This window comes from Larus michahellis, chromosome 8 (genome assembly GCF_964199755.1).
Source record: "Larus michahellis chromosome 8, bLarMic1.1, whole genome shotgun sequence".
Lineage (NCBI taxonomy): Eukaryota > Metazoa > Chordata > Aves > Charadriiformes > Laridae > Larus > Larus michahellis.
Genome location: NC_133903.1, coordinates 31,632,290 through 31,647,085, shown reverse-complemented (window position 1 = coordinate 31,647,085; position 14,796 = coordinate 31,632,290). Strand labels below are relative to the sequence as shown.

The 14,796-nt window shown below is 36.7% G+C and overlaps 1 protein-coding gene across 1 annotated transcript in view; it reads left to right on the top strand.

Annotated features, from left to right (window-relative positions):
• The window catches only part of KCNT2 (potassium sodium-activated channel subfamily T member 2), a 197,383-nt gene extending 187,738 nt beyond the window's left edge, over window positions 1-9,645 (top strand). Inside the window, exon 31 of the transcript XR_012588877.1 lies at window positions 9,309-9,645. The gene's annotated coding sequence lies outside the window, so the exon portion shown is untranslated. The remainder of the gene's footprint in view (window positions 1-9,308) is intronic.
• The last annotated feature ends 5,151 nt before the right edge of the window (window positions 9,646-14,796 follow it).

The window sequence follows — 14,796 nt, the reverse complement described above, 5'->3', positions numbered from 1 at the left end:
ACAAATAAATACACCATTTCAAGCCCTTAAATAACAACATAGAAAACCTAAATGCATTCTCTGTGAATTAACAAACATATCTGTTTGCTCTAGAATTATATATAAAAAAGAGAAACTATGAAAAGTTACAAACTTGGAGTAAAATAACAATAGAACTTTTTTCAAATGATGATTTAGCATCCTTCTTTTTGCAGGAATTGTTCACTAACTGCCTGTAACCTGCTTATGGGCATATTCCAAAAATCACAGTTCTGTCAGTACCACACACCAAATCATACATATCGAAAGATCAGCAAGGAGTAATCCAAGTGTCCTCCTTCAGGTCTCTCTAGTTGGCCATGCATGAATTTCCAAGATGAAACCTAGCTTAATTTTTTTTTTAAACCATTGAAACTTTGTTAGTATCCTCCTAACAGCTGTCCTACCTTTCAGAGCAAAATCTTTACACCAAGAGAGGCTATGACGCATCACTGAAACACTAAATACTTGGAGACTCTGCCATAGATCAGGAAAACTTTTCCTTCCTCCACTACCCTTCATGTAAAGTAAAGATTTATAATGTGCCACTAAAGAGATTCTGAATAGACAGTGTACAAAGGTGAAGCTCCACACAATAGCTTTTTAGGGTTTACATCTTTATCCAAAACAACCTAGAGATAAAGGATGCTACATTTCTATGTACAGGTATCCAACAAAGATGAACACTTTAGCCATAGGGTCACATTCTCTACTTCCTCTTTTCTTCCAAGGCAAAGTATTTTTCTTCATTAAAATCACTATTTCTCCCTAGTACGCTTCCATCTGTCCATCTAATTTTCTTCATACGCTTGCCTAGCGCTTCTCCAGAAATAGGAGTAGCTCTTTCCTTTGGCTACTATCCTGCGCTTTGGAAACTTTCTCCTGAACTGTCTTAAATTTTTGCAAAGTTTCCTTTTATACCATGAACAAAAGTCTTGAAATCATATTAATGTCTCAAAGTGAATAACCAGGACCCTTTGAAAAAGGTCTTCCCAAAAGCTCTCTCTCCACGGCATCCTCATGTGCTGTCACAAATCAGCAACCACTTACTGGGTAGAAGATGTAACCGACTGTATTAGAAGAGCTGACTGAAAGAGCACACACACATGTGAGATACGTAGCGCCCTACATCCTTCCAAAAAGGGTGTTTTAGACAGGGGTTGCTTTGTTCTGTATTACTAACAGTTAGTTAATACTGGATTGCTCCTGCAGCTTCTTGGCAGCTGTTGACCTTGGGTTTATTTTCAGTTGATGGCTTACGGGGCACACAATTCAAATTTAGTTGTGATATTCTTATATTTTAATGTCTAGCAAGTAGCAGGGGACCATTGGACTGTGCAGTTATCTAGTTTATGACTTAACATAACCAAGTGCTGAACTGCATTCTTCCCTCAGTGGATAAGGCAGATGGTAAAGAAGGAGAGAAGGGCTGCAGCTGAATTTCCATTTCAGCTACCTGGGAGTCAGAGTGAAGCTGGGTTTCACAATTCTTAGAGAAAGAACACTTAATTCTTCAGTCCATTTGTATAACATACGGTGTTTACCTTGCTCTCCATCATTTTCCTGTGTCAAGTTTCATAGTGGACTAATAAGTCAATCTGTGACCTTAGTCAGTTATTTATCGGATTCCTACTGATCTGGTAGCTTCACCTAGGGGAACCACAGAGTGAAATTTAACGTTGCAGTGCCCTGAAGGATACAGGTATTGTAGCTGGGAAAACTGAGCATTTTGTTAATCAGCTGAACGTAAGCAGGGAGCACGGAAGATGTGTAGGTGTTCTACTGATGGGGGAAAAAAAGCAGTTCTGCTTATTGAGGAGGAATTAAGAATGAATAATAGTGGAACTTAATTTAACTACTTGTAGTGCTCCAAAATTTAGGCCTAACAACTGCTTTGACCCCTATTTTAACCCCAAAACAGTCATTAGAAAATAGATAAATAATTTTCAGAGCCAAATAAGATTCATGTCTCATGAGACCCCGAAGACATTTGGGATTAGGTATAAAGTACTACTCATGTGAGGCACATGAGTAGTCTTCCTAGCTGACTTGAATGCTACTTTTGAAGATGTTTAACCCTCCCAACCATCTCAGTCACAAGTTCCATTAGAAAGCAGGATAACAATGCTCTTTTTCTGTAGGTTAGGAGTGATTTGTTCCACAAGATACCACAATGTGACAAAGTCTATCAAAGAGAAGATAAATTTCAGTTATCAAGATAGCACCTGTAATCTAAATAGCGAGTAGTCATTCCAAAGAGAATGGCTCATCCTTGGAGTTAGAATTAAATTCAGAATGGTTTTGATGAGGTCCAGCATATCACTACATGGGAGGAGAATTTCCCTCTATTTCGGAAGGGTGATGAGTGCACTCTCTGGTCACTCATTTTAATTATGAGAGGTACTCATCACCTCGAAAAATGAGAATCTTATTTCTCCATAGAAAACAAGGCAGGTTTTCAGTTAGCTTCAGGAATTATGATTTTATGTCATTACTGTTTTTATCTACATAGTTTAGGCTACTTTACTTTATTACACATAAACCAACTTATCACAGGTTTGACAACACTTGTATTGAGCAGACAGTCATACATCTTTTTTTAGTCAGATTAATGAGAGATTTCATGAAGGAAAGAGCTCATTTAGGAATTATGTCTGAGACTGTATTGCAAAGTCTTGTCTATAAAAGTACATTAAAGGTGATAAAATATTTAGAATTACTTTAATGAATCTATTCTTATCTCTAAAAGAAAAGAAAGGAGGGCAATTCATGCAGTTAGTGCTTAATGGAAAAGGTTTATGTGCTGATACATACTGTTTTGTTAACCTTCTTCTAGTTAATTCATTATGTATTATTGAAAAGCCTCTCACAAGATGCAGTAAGAGAGTTTCTCTTGTAAGCCAGGCAAGATAATTAACAGAGTAAAGGTGCCCTGGGTTTATACTACTGCCAATATAAACCATGCTTCTCTGTGTCACCTAATATATATTCAAGTTCTTACAGGTACAACCATTTGTTGACCCGTTCTTTTACGGAAGAAGGAAAAAAAAATAATTAAGGTTTCCTTAAAGGTCTGACACCATTCCTTCCCTGAAATAGCCCAGCCCCTACTTCTTCAAGAACACAATGCTAATTGCAAAAGACATGACTCCTATCTTTAAGTTACTCTGTCTGGTCACAGAATTTGGAAGACCAATGAGTAAAAATACACCAAACAACTGAAAGAGCACTTCACTGCACATTTTGCCATTAGAGAAACCCAGTTTTCCTCTGATGGGCGTTACCAGACCTCTTAATGACCATAGTTCTGTTTTTCTTATTTTCATAGGCTTCTGACACTGTGCAAAAACTGCAGATAAAATAGGGGGCAGACTGATTTACATAAGAGGGGTTTTGTTAGCTCTGGTGAAAGAACGAGAATTTTTTTTCATTAGCTTCAGTGGCAGTGATTTTATTCTAAAGCAGATTTTACTGGAAAAATTTCAGCCAAAGTCACCTACATTTTACCTGAGAGGCACTAGCAAAAATCTGGTATTTTTCCTTCTATCTGGCCCATTCTTTTCCAGCAATATCTTTTCTGGTCTTGAAAAGCCATACTTCCTATTTTTTCAGTTTTCAATATATTTATCCCCTATTTTTGTTCAGTTTTACCAGTGGCAGACTAGATTTTCCATCCAAACATTGCTGGATTCTCTTCTGTGAATATGAATTGCTACCAGATTTTCTGGTAGTATCAGATATAGTGTAGCAGAAAGGTCTTAATGATAATGAAAAACGTATTTTTCACACAAGAGTGAAGCATGTTATATCATTAAAGCAAGGGACTGAGAGTTAAATGATCTGGGTCATTGAGCAGCTGTGGGCAAAACATTTAGAACAGCCCTCCCTAACTTTTAAATCAGACAGCCAATTTAGATTTCACATATGCAACATCCATGAAAATCAGGTCAGTCATCTGAAGTGCCCATATCTGAGTTTATCTCACGTGCTTTATGAGATAAGTGTTAAAGTTTGTGAAATTTTTTCTCCCTATCTACGATTAAAAATGTTTTTGTTCTTTCAGAAAGGTGTACAATAAGGCTTAGCTAATTAATTTAATGTATCACTATTGCTAAATAATTAAACCTCTTAAAGATCCACAGATGAAAGCTGCTAATGAAACACTATCATTAAGAAACTGGTGCTAAGAAACGTGCAAGTCATGGTAGCAATAGCAAGTAGTTCTAATGAGGTCACAACATACCTCTTTCACTTTCTCATTGGGTATAATAATCCATTTGGATTGGGAAAATAACGGTAACAGACGTTTCTTCTTTTATAAGTAAAAAATGTGAAAAGATACTGTCCATCCTGTTGCTGTAAATTCTGACACCGAATAACTAACAAAATCCAGTTAGCAATTGTATTTCTGTCTGAAAGAAGACATTAAAGGTTTAGAAAGATTAGAGAAGAAAATGATTTAGAATTTAACATTATCCTCTGACCTACTACATATAATGACTAACGTGTTTTAAGATTAGAGGGCATGTCCAGACAGGATGTGGAAAGGTTACATTTGAATGATGCAGCCTTTTTAATTGCTGACTATTAGGGGCAGAGTCCATCATAAAGAAATTTCCTCTATCTTTTACACTGCTTGTCTTCCACAAATGTGTAGTTGAGTAAAAAAACCCTGCATTTCCTACTGCTTTGTTGAAGAGTCATCGGACTTTTTACTCAATTTGTGACTTTAAAAATAAATAGCTAGAACTGCCTGCCATCATAAAAAGTCTGGTTTTTGCAAGTTTTAAATTCAAAGCTGAACAATGAAGGTCCCCCCTTTCACTTGCAGTACTCCTCATTTAACAAACGAAGACTTCTTCCATGCCCTACAGAGCAATGCGGTCTCAAGCAGGTTGTGCTCATGACTCATCAGTGTAATCACTCTGCTTTATTTTACAAGTCCCCATAAAACTGAAGAATACCAAGGATGAACCAGGACAGTGGAGACGATGAACTTGATCAGAACTTTGGAACTGGATCTCATATTGGAAAGCCTTTGAGGCACAGGCCAAAGGAGAATCCAGTTCACCTTTTTTTCCCCGCAACTGAACTGTCTTTGCTGCACCAAGAGAAGCCATTCCTCAATTCTATTACCAAAGAAGGAAAATAAAATTTTAGGCTTGGAAACCAAATGCAAAGGTTGCAGCAGTTATTTTTTAGGCTAGAAATACTTTTTGAATACTAACCAGTGCCTAATTTCCCAGGACATTAAAAGTAAACCTTTTTTGTGTGAACTCTATTTCTTTTCACTTTGCAAACCCCCCCAAAACTTTCTGTCAAACCAATTTGTCTATATAAAAAGATTCTCAACATCTAAAAGCTTTGTGAGGTATTTAGCACATCACGAAGGTACAGTGATAATTGTTTATAGAGTGCAGACGATTTTGCTGTTTACTTTCCAGATCACCACTTTCACGGAAAATTCACAATGACTTTTGCATTATGTAAAACTGCGTTCAATAAAGTCATTTTTTGCAATTTTTTTCTAATGTACATTGGATTTAGTTAATGTAAAATCAGTAAAATAATGTCATATCATTAGCTATATTTCAATGTAATTAATTCAAATATCATATATAATTAGAAACTACAGAAGTGAAGCAGTATAATTCTCCCTGGCTGAGGTAGGCCAACTCTGTCCTAGCTGAGCCAGCTTAAATCTTCTGAGATGCAAATAATATTCCAGGATCCTTTCTTGAGAAGTGCTATAGTCTACCAGGACTATTTTTTTTTCCCACAAGATCATGCAATATTTAGTTACAACTACTGTAATTTACCATCTTACATAATGCAGAATTGGAAACACGCAGCAACAGACAATAGAGGGAAAACATGCCACTGTTTCATGATCCTTTATCTCACATGGTGGACTGGATTCCCCGACAATTTAGCTATGTGATTTTATTTTAAAAGATGGTTGAATGGAAACGGTACTCTGAAAAAACCCAGACACGTCACCCATACAAAAAAAGCAGCTGACAAGAAAAAAGTCACCATAAAGTAGCAACTTTACTCGTCACTTGTCTAGTAAAGTGCTACATCTGCAAGGCAAAGGCATCACTGAGACGTCAGCATCTAAATAGGTGAGAGCTTAACAACCTGCCATGCTGTTCAAATCGCAACAAGTAAGAGAAACTGAAATACTTTTGTACATTAGAACAGTGTTATCTTTACAAAATGAACATAGAAGTGTATAATCGAGAGAAGTGTCTGCTAGCCTTGGTAAGCAGAAAGAGGAGAAGTTACATCAATGTGATAACTTTATTATTTCAGGTAATGTAATTCTGGACATAGCAGTATCTAATTGTGCTGAAGACCTTTCTTCCTATCAACTAAGGGTGAGTCGCCATGTAACTTCTTTCACTACCAGAAGCACTGGAAAGCATATTGACAACTAATATGTATGCTGTTATCAGATACAATGGGCACAGACCTAAAGTAGATTAAAAAAATCCTTCTGTCAACAGTCCATGGGCAGAGCATGCAAGGCATGAAGAACACTGTTTTTTCCAGTCAGGGACTTGTTATCCTGCTCTTCACATAATAAATATTCCAGCAATGGTTTCAGTACTGCCTAGAATACTCAGAGATGATGGGTTGCACATAATAAGCCACTGTCATAGAAAACGTACAAACTCCAGACAAGATAAAGTGAGGAGACAGACTGAAAGCCCAGGAAGGTAAGGGTCACACAGCACATCATCATCAGACCCTGGTGGAGAATTTTTCAAATTGTTTTTTAGAATCCAAAGGCTAAGTTAAATTTTTATTATATTTTTTTAGTATAAACTTGCAGTAAACTCCTTTCATTTCTTGGTTAAAATTTACAAGTAGAACCTTACATTACTTCTAGTACAGGATCACAACATATGTGAGGACATAAGGGGACATTAGTGAAGAAGTGCAAATCCTGGGATTTTCAATCACTTGAATGGACAGCTGTCAGCTCAAATACAGTATCAGTTAAAACCAACTGCTGCAAGTATAATTGAAAACATAAACTCAGTGAAGGAGATCATTGTTGTGAACAGCTATTCTCTGGAGCTCTTGTTCACTGATGGCATGCAAACATCCTGAAGGAAAAACAGGACATCCTTGAAATAATACTCCCTGTGACAAACTGTGCAGAAGAAACAACTCATCTACTCACTCAGAAAGGCAGACTGACAGACTGGATCCCTGAATTACACAGCTTTGGCTCTGGGAATGGGAGCAACTGGCCAAAGCAGTTTCAGAACACAAAAGGTGAGATGCAGGGAGTTGTCATTCAACTCAGCTCCATCTCGGCTTGGCAGACACTTATTGATTCCTATCTATGCAGGGATAACTTGGGGGGAGCTGTGGAAATGGCTCAGCCCGGGGTGGTCTCAACACTGCCTTGCAATAAGAACTGAAACCAGAACTGGAACCCGAATGGTGCCTTTAACAAACAAATGCCCTGAGTCACGTCCCACCACTATTCAGTGAGCGTGAGACCAGACATCACAAAATAAACGTTGCTATCTAAGGGGCCATCAAACCACCAGAGATAACCATCCTAGATAGTGTAATCCATTCAAGCACAGTCCCCGGAAAAAGGATATTTAAGCCCAAAGTTTTGGGGAGAAAAATGGGGGAATCTTCCAAAGATACAGCTGGCCTGTAGGAGATTCTGCCCCACCTTGTCCAGGATGCTGTGCAAGGTAACTTCCCGGGACTGAGTGGCCTTACCCGAGAGAGAGGGTAAGTGATTTAATAACGTACGTATGATGTCTAGCATGCTCTAAGATCGTGACTTGTGCACTCGTTTAAGGTATTCATATCTAGCACATTGGTGGTTTGTGTTGTTACTTTTCGGGATCACTTGTTAGGTGGTAATAGTGTATTCTGTGAATTGTTCTGGTTTTTTCCCTTAAATTGCAATAGTGCGTTCTTCTGTTATATCCATAAGAACTTGCAATAGTGGCATATCGGACCTGTGAGTGAAATCCAAATAAATTGTTAATTTGAACCTCTCAGTAAAGTCTTTCTCCGTCGCACTTTGGTGTTCCCTTCTAGAGGTCAGGCAATGTGTCATAAACTTAGATGGAACAAGAATTACATCACTGTGTTGAAAGGCCTACACTTTATTATTTTTCTTTTAATTTACTTCATATGAATATAACATTCTGGTAATAAAACAGTCATACTCCCTTTGAAAATCATACAGTCTGAGGCGTAGACTCTACAGTTTGCAGGAAAACCTGTGAATCCACATAACTATCTTGATCTTAGGGAAACAAAATGTGCTGCAGTGTGCAGGATCACTCCTGTAGCCTACTTCCAGCCAAACATCTGTAACCACAATGATAAAAGGGATGTGACAGCCCAACAAGACTACCCCTGGCTACAGCTAAAAAAATTAATAAGAAGGCATTGGAAGGCGTTGGAAGAAGGCATTTAGAAGATATTTTGATGTAGTGAAGTGGATTTGATTCCATAATTAAAGGCTCACTGAGCCTTTACATATCTTTTAGCAGTCACTCTGCTGAAGCTGTTAATGGAACTGGTAAGGAAGGCAATTAACCAGCTTAAATACTAATGGAAGTCATCCCTGAATTTTCAAGACACAATAATCATAACAAAGATGCTTCAAACATTCACTTACAGAAGTCTCAAAGTGGCAATAATCGGATAAACATGGTTGCCTTACAGTACAAATGCAAATTGCAGATGCACTTCTCTAGAAAATACAATTATAAGAAAAAGATCAAAGTCTTAATCTAAGCGTACTTCCCATGATTGCAAATGTTGACTTTAACAAGAGACTCCTAGGAATTTGAAGCCTACTATATTTTTTAGTCCACGATATTTAGTATGTTTAGACAATGCAATTAATATCCAGCTATTTCCAGAGCTTTCAAGCCTCCACGTTTACTTTCTAAATGGAAATAACTTTAACTGAACGTAATATTTCAAAATTTGTAATGTGACCAATAAAAACAAGATGGTGCATACAACAGCTCTGCCATAGGCACTACCTACAAAAAAACGGCCTGATGAAGTTATTTGCAACAGGTGAAACTCATAATCTGATTGAGGCTGCCTGAACTATGAAGAGTAGCACTTTTGCGATGCAGTGATCTCTGATTTCTCCTTATCTAAACATATATGCAAGTTATGGGAAAAGGAAGTTCATTTTTTTAGAAAGTGCTGTTCCTGTCGGAACCTTGTTCACAGTGGCAACTGCTCTGTTGATATAATAGCTTCTATTTCATTATTTCTTTTAGAGGGTTTGTCTGCAAAGACATTATGTCTTCAAACGGATCACACACACAAGGACTACAGGATGGATCACCACTCTCAATTTATATACCACCGCCTTCAGACTCTTAATTCCTCCAGACTCTATACTCAGTAAAACTTTGAAAATCTTAGATCAATGCCTGATATCCTAACTCAAGTGAAATACAGCTTTTTGATAACCACTCCTTTCTAGCCTCTACTCATTGCGGATAGAAGTGAGGCCTTAAGAAATTATCGCAGCTGAAATTTGCAAAGTTGGGTTCCACCCTGCTCCACAAAGCAAAAAACAAAAAACAAATAAATAAAAAAATCCCAAAACCTCCAACCAAGGCTCATAAATGACTTATCTGCTTCTGCTTAACTGGTGCTTTGTAGCTGGTTAAAGAGCTTCGTGATTTTTGTTTCATAAACAGATTGAGAGGGAAAGGGGAACCTGGAACAAATGGAATGTGCTTTCTCATTGCTGATCTCAGTGGAAACACAGTATTAGTTTGATTCAACTAATTGTAATGCAAGGCAGGAGCAAGGCTTATGGCATAACAGCACTCTATTTTTGGGAATATGGTTTTATATAATCACAAACATTTGCAGTAAAGACTGCTACAGGCTGCTTTTACAGTTTTATCTCAACTTGAAAAATGTAGATGACCAGATATCTTTCAAAGGCAATAATGAAATAAATACTTTTGTTTGTTGAGAAACTTAAATTAAGTGTAACATTTTGAAAAGCATGCCACTTCCTAAATAAATGTATTAAAAATAAAGAAATATAATGACAATAAATCATGAGTAGATGTTTTCAAAATTTGTCAGGTTTTTATTGATGAGACAGATTGTATTTCTGTTCAAATAAGCAGCTTGCTTATATCTTAAATGTTTTAATGTTGTTATGCTTGAATAGCACTAAATTTAGAAAATACAAGAAATAGGAAAATTTCAATCTACAAGTTATTTCCATGTGAGGATGCACACAAATTTGGCCTGTGATACGTCTGTGAGATTCAGATACTTACATTTTATCTTTGTGATCTCTAGCAATTTGGATTCAGAATGTTCCAAAGATCCAATGTGACATAACCCACATCATTTAATTATTGTATAAAGCCATCTTTAGCTAATCATCTGAAGAGATTTATTTTTTTTCTTCAATGGAAGGAATCATTGGGATAAGAAAATATGAATTAATAAAACTGACATTTTTAAAGTATGTGCTTTTTGTTTGTAATCTGATCCTGAAATCACTATACCCTATAGTGAAAAACACTACATTCCTAAAGATACAGCATCACATCCTTAATCAGCTGGAAAAGGAATGCTAGCGACCTGGGCAAGAGTCTCAAATTCAATTCCAAATGAAGTCCATGAGCTGAAAACTTCAAAATAGCCTTTAGTCAAGAGAACTCTCCATAATACATAAATATCAAGCTTTCAGATTTCATGCTTCCTTCTGACTTAGAAGGAAGAAGAGGAGCAAAGACTATATACACAGCTGAATTTGTATATTCCAACTTATGTGGAAAATGATAATCACATTGTATCACTGAATTCGATAACTGCTTTACTCTATGATATTTCAGATATTTACTATGCAACTTGTGATGTTTAAGGCATTATTGCCTTCTTTAAACCACCTGACAAGACGACAAGAATATTTTCTTGTAGTATTCACTCCTTTTGGAATAAGTTTCTCTTTCACTGCCTATATCTGTTCTATGAAAAAAAACAACAAACCCACCTCAATTAAAAACCAAAACAAAATGCCAGTGTACCTGCATTTACTTTTTAACAGCTTTCTACAGACTCCTTGCCTCCCAGGACCCATTACCAGGCTCCTACAGAGATTGCTGAGATGGAGGCAAGATAGCTTGGAAATCCAGGTACTAACAAATGAAGTCATGAAACTAGACTCATGTTGACGCAAATATCATGCTTAACATGCACTATATAATCTCTTTTAAATTATTTTAGCTTAAGCCTCACTTCCTTTGGTAAGGTTTCATTTACCCTTTATTAAACTAACACTATAATTACTGTAAGATTTAAAAATAAGCATGTATGCTTTTTTAGTATATTTAAGTTATACAGATATTTGGGGAAATGCACAACCATGTTGTTCTCAGATCTAGTATTTCAGGCACAATGATTAAGATAACAGCAGAATCAGCTTCTTGAAAATAATTATGGCAAATAAATTTACCCTATTACAGCACTCCAGGCATTCAATACCACTTGTAAAATGTGTCATTAAATATCAGAAAAAAAAATAAAGCAGACTTTTAACCAGATCCCTGCTTTTATTACCAGACAGGTGATTACCAGCGGATTTCCCCTTACTAGTCAATAGTTTTCATGCTTGAGGAAACTTGGCTGGAATTGGGAGCTACTCAAACATTGCTGCAATTTGCTGCCAATGTTGAATGATCTCTTGGCCTTACTGTGCAACAACTATTCTTGCCTCAGATGAAGTTCCAGCATGGACATTATTTTCCGTTTTGTACAGGGAATGGTGGTATTCCACATAATTTTTAATTTACTGTTGTGGATTGTGATGCTGTTCATTTTATTAAGACATAGCATACTTACAAGAAATGACAATCTATATAGGACAAGGAGTGACAGCTTGTCTGTCCCCAAACATTAAAGCAAAAAAATCTTTGACTACAAAAGGAATTATGAGGCCCATTTTTTTAAACACAAGTATTACTGTTGCATGTTTTACAGTAATGCCTAGCAGACTCTGTACATTGACTTCATGCAGTAGTTTCTTAACTTTCACTGATACCTAAAGAGGTATAAGCAAAATTGACCGAGTGTGGTAAGGAATTTCCCATTCTTTTTCTCTCTCGCTAATCAATTTGCAGTGATCTGTTTTTGACTATGAATATATCACCTTATTTTTCTGCAATGAAATTTTATTTCTGAATATGGTCTCACAAATCTGGAGTGGATAGGGAAAACTAATTGAATCACCAGTTCAGAATGCAAAAGACTCTCAGGTATACTAGAGCCCAATGAAGACTCCAAGTCTTAACAGGAGCAGGATTTTTTTGCCTTTCAGGAGTTCTTTCACAAAACTCAAACCAATAGGTCACACAACTTGAGAGATGATTTTGTTCAAGTCTACTGCCTGTTTTATATTCCAAGAACAGAGAAAATAGTATTTTTGCTTATGAGTTGGCAAAGCTCCTTGTATAATAGGAATATAAAAGCAAAATGCATACCCTTCCCCTGAGCACTGGGTTTTGCATAATGTGTTTTACATGTTAAGCAATACTGACGAAGTGATATTTTTAATCTCCCTACAAAATACAGACTAGTGTTTCCAGGTGCCCCATGAGCAGCCTTTACTTGAGCAGTTCTATTTACATCATTGGAATTCTACATGCAAGGGTATAATTTGTATCAGCTGATCAGAGCCTATTTTTTTTATGGGAAAACATCCCATATGTGCAAGTATTATGGAATCCTCCCAATTAAAAAAAATAAAAAATAACCCTACACTGAAAGCTTGAACAGTTAGGTCAAACCAGCCAATAAAACTCTGATGGAGTAAGAATTCAAAGAAGAAGAGAAAGGATGCTGTTAAAACCACTTTACATCTTTATTTTTTAATGTATAAGTTCATCTCTGTTTTGATTAGGCATTCAAAACAGGCTGCCCAGGGAAGTGGTTGAGTCACCATCCCTGGAGGTATTTAAAAGATGTGTAGACGTGGTGCTTAGGGACATGGTAGTGGTGGACTTGGCAGGGCTAGGTTATGGTTGGACTTGGCACTCTTAAAGGTCTCTTCCAACTAAAACAATTCTTTCTGTTTCACTGTTGCTAGTGTATGTCCTATATTTCTACTCTGTATTAAAGGAGTCCGCATGTCTGTGTATATGCAGCAAGAAGCCAAATTTAAAACATAACTTTAGTCAGACGCTTTCTAAATAAAACACAACATCCTTCCTAACCTGTGAGGCTATGTTAGGAAGGAAAAGACAAGCTCTTAAAGAAGAAAAGACAGAGAGAGGTACTGTATGCTAATACTTATAATTGCTGGGTTAAGTAGTCATGCATAGGCATTTGATTCCTGTTGGTACCAGGTGTCAGTTAAGTGTCATTATAAGTAATGCCATCAACAGCACAATCCTGCCAGTGTGACAGCATTTAACACAACTGAATCCATGTTCTGAACATTATATTTTCTAAGAACGTTTTATTTTAAAATACTTGATGGTGATTGGACTAGATGATCTGAAAGGTCTCTTCCAACATAGGCAATTCTGTGATTCTATGAATTTGATCTCTTCTAGTTTAGAAAAAGATATTTGGGAAGACTTTTCATCAGTTTACTCTTAACACTGTAGGAACATGGAAATTAGATAGACATCAGTAGAAAAATCAAGTGCTTTCTGGATTTACTCAATGTATAGTAAGATGAAGCAGCACATCTGTTACATTAGAAAACAAAGTAAGGCAAAGATCCAGCTCATCAGTACGCACAGCAGCCTTGTATAGTAAGGGGGTGAAGCTTTTATTGATGAAGTAATTTATTTCTAAGGACACATTTGAGTTTGCATTTCATAGATAACAAGATTTAATAAAGGGTGTATCTCCCAATAGCTAATTGAACATAATTCTGTCATTTTATCAACAGGAGTGCAATGTTTTCATGTTCTAATTCTAAAGAATGTAACATTAACTTATTATTACTAAATAGTCTACATCAAGTTAATTAGACCTAATAGCTGAGTTAAGTGATATGCACTGCCATTAGTATTTATGGCATCATGCACTTACACTCTAATTCTGCAGGCTATTAATTTGCCTGTAAACACTTTATTTGGGATACTCTGTGATTTTCTACTCTACTGCTAAGAGGTGGATCGTGGTTTCCTTAGGCCGCAATGACTGTAGTCAGTTTTAAGAAAGCTTTTTGCCCTCTCACACATGGCCTGGCATTGTTTAAGGACAGAGTCCGTAAAATGACAGTATTTACAATTTCAGAGGTCTCCAACTTCTCTGTAGTACACTGTTATTCCATCACTTTCCAAGAGGTCCCTATGAGGCTCCTCCAAACAGATATCCTCAACGCTACAGCAACAAGGGAAATTCCCCTGTAGGAAATCAGGCTTTTCTGCATAGTACAAAGGAACTAGAACAAGAACAGTGACTTTTCCTTTAGCATTTATCACCTCTACTGACTTTAGCTAACTCTGTCACCGTACACTATTTTTAAAAATTGTCCTCAGAAGCCAGGCACGTTCCATGAGTTAATATTCAAAGCTTATGAATTCAGAAGAAATAGAATGAAAAAAATGCAGAGGCTAATGAGATCTCGCATCTCCTGTTCTCACTAGTTATACAGAATTATAAGAAAATAAAAATAAAGCTCAATACCATAAGAAGACACAGAATCAGACAGCAGTTGAAGTTGGAAGAGATCTCTAAAGGTCATCTTACCCAACCCCCTGTCTCAAGCAGGGTCAC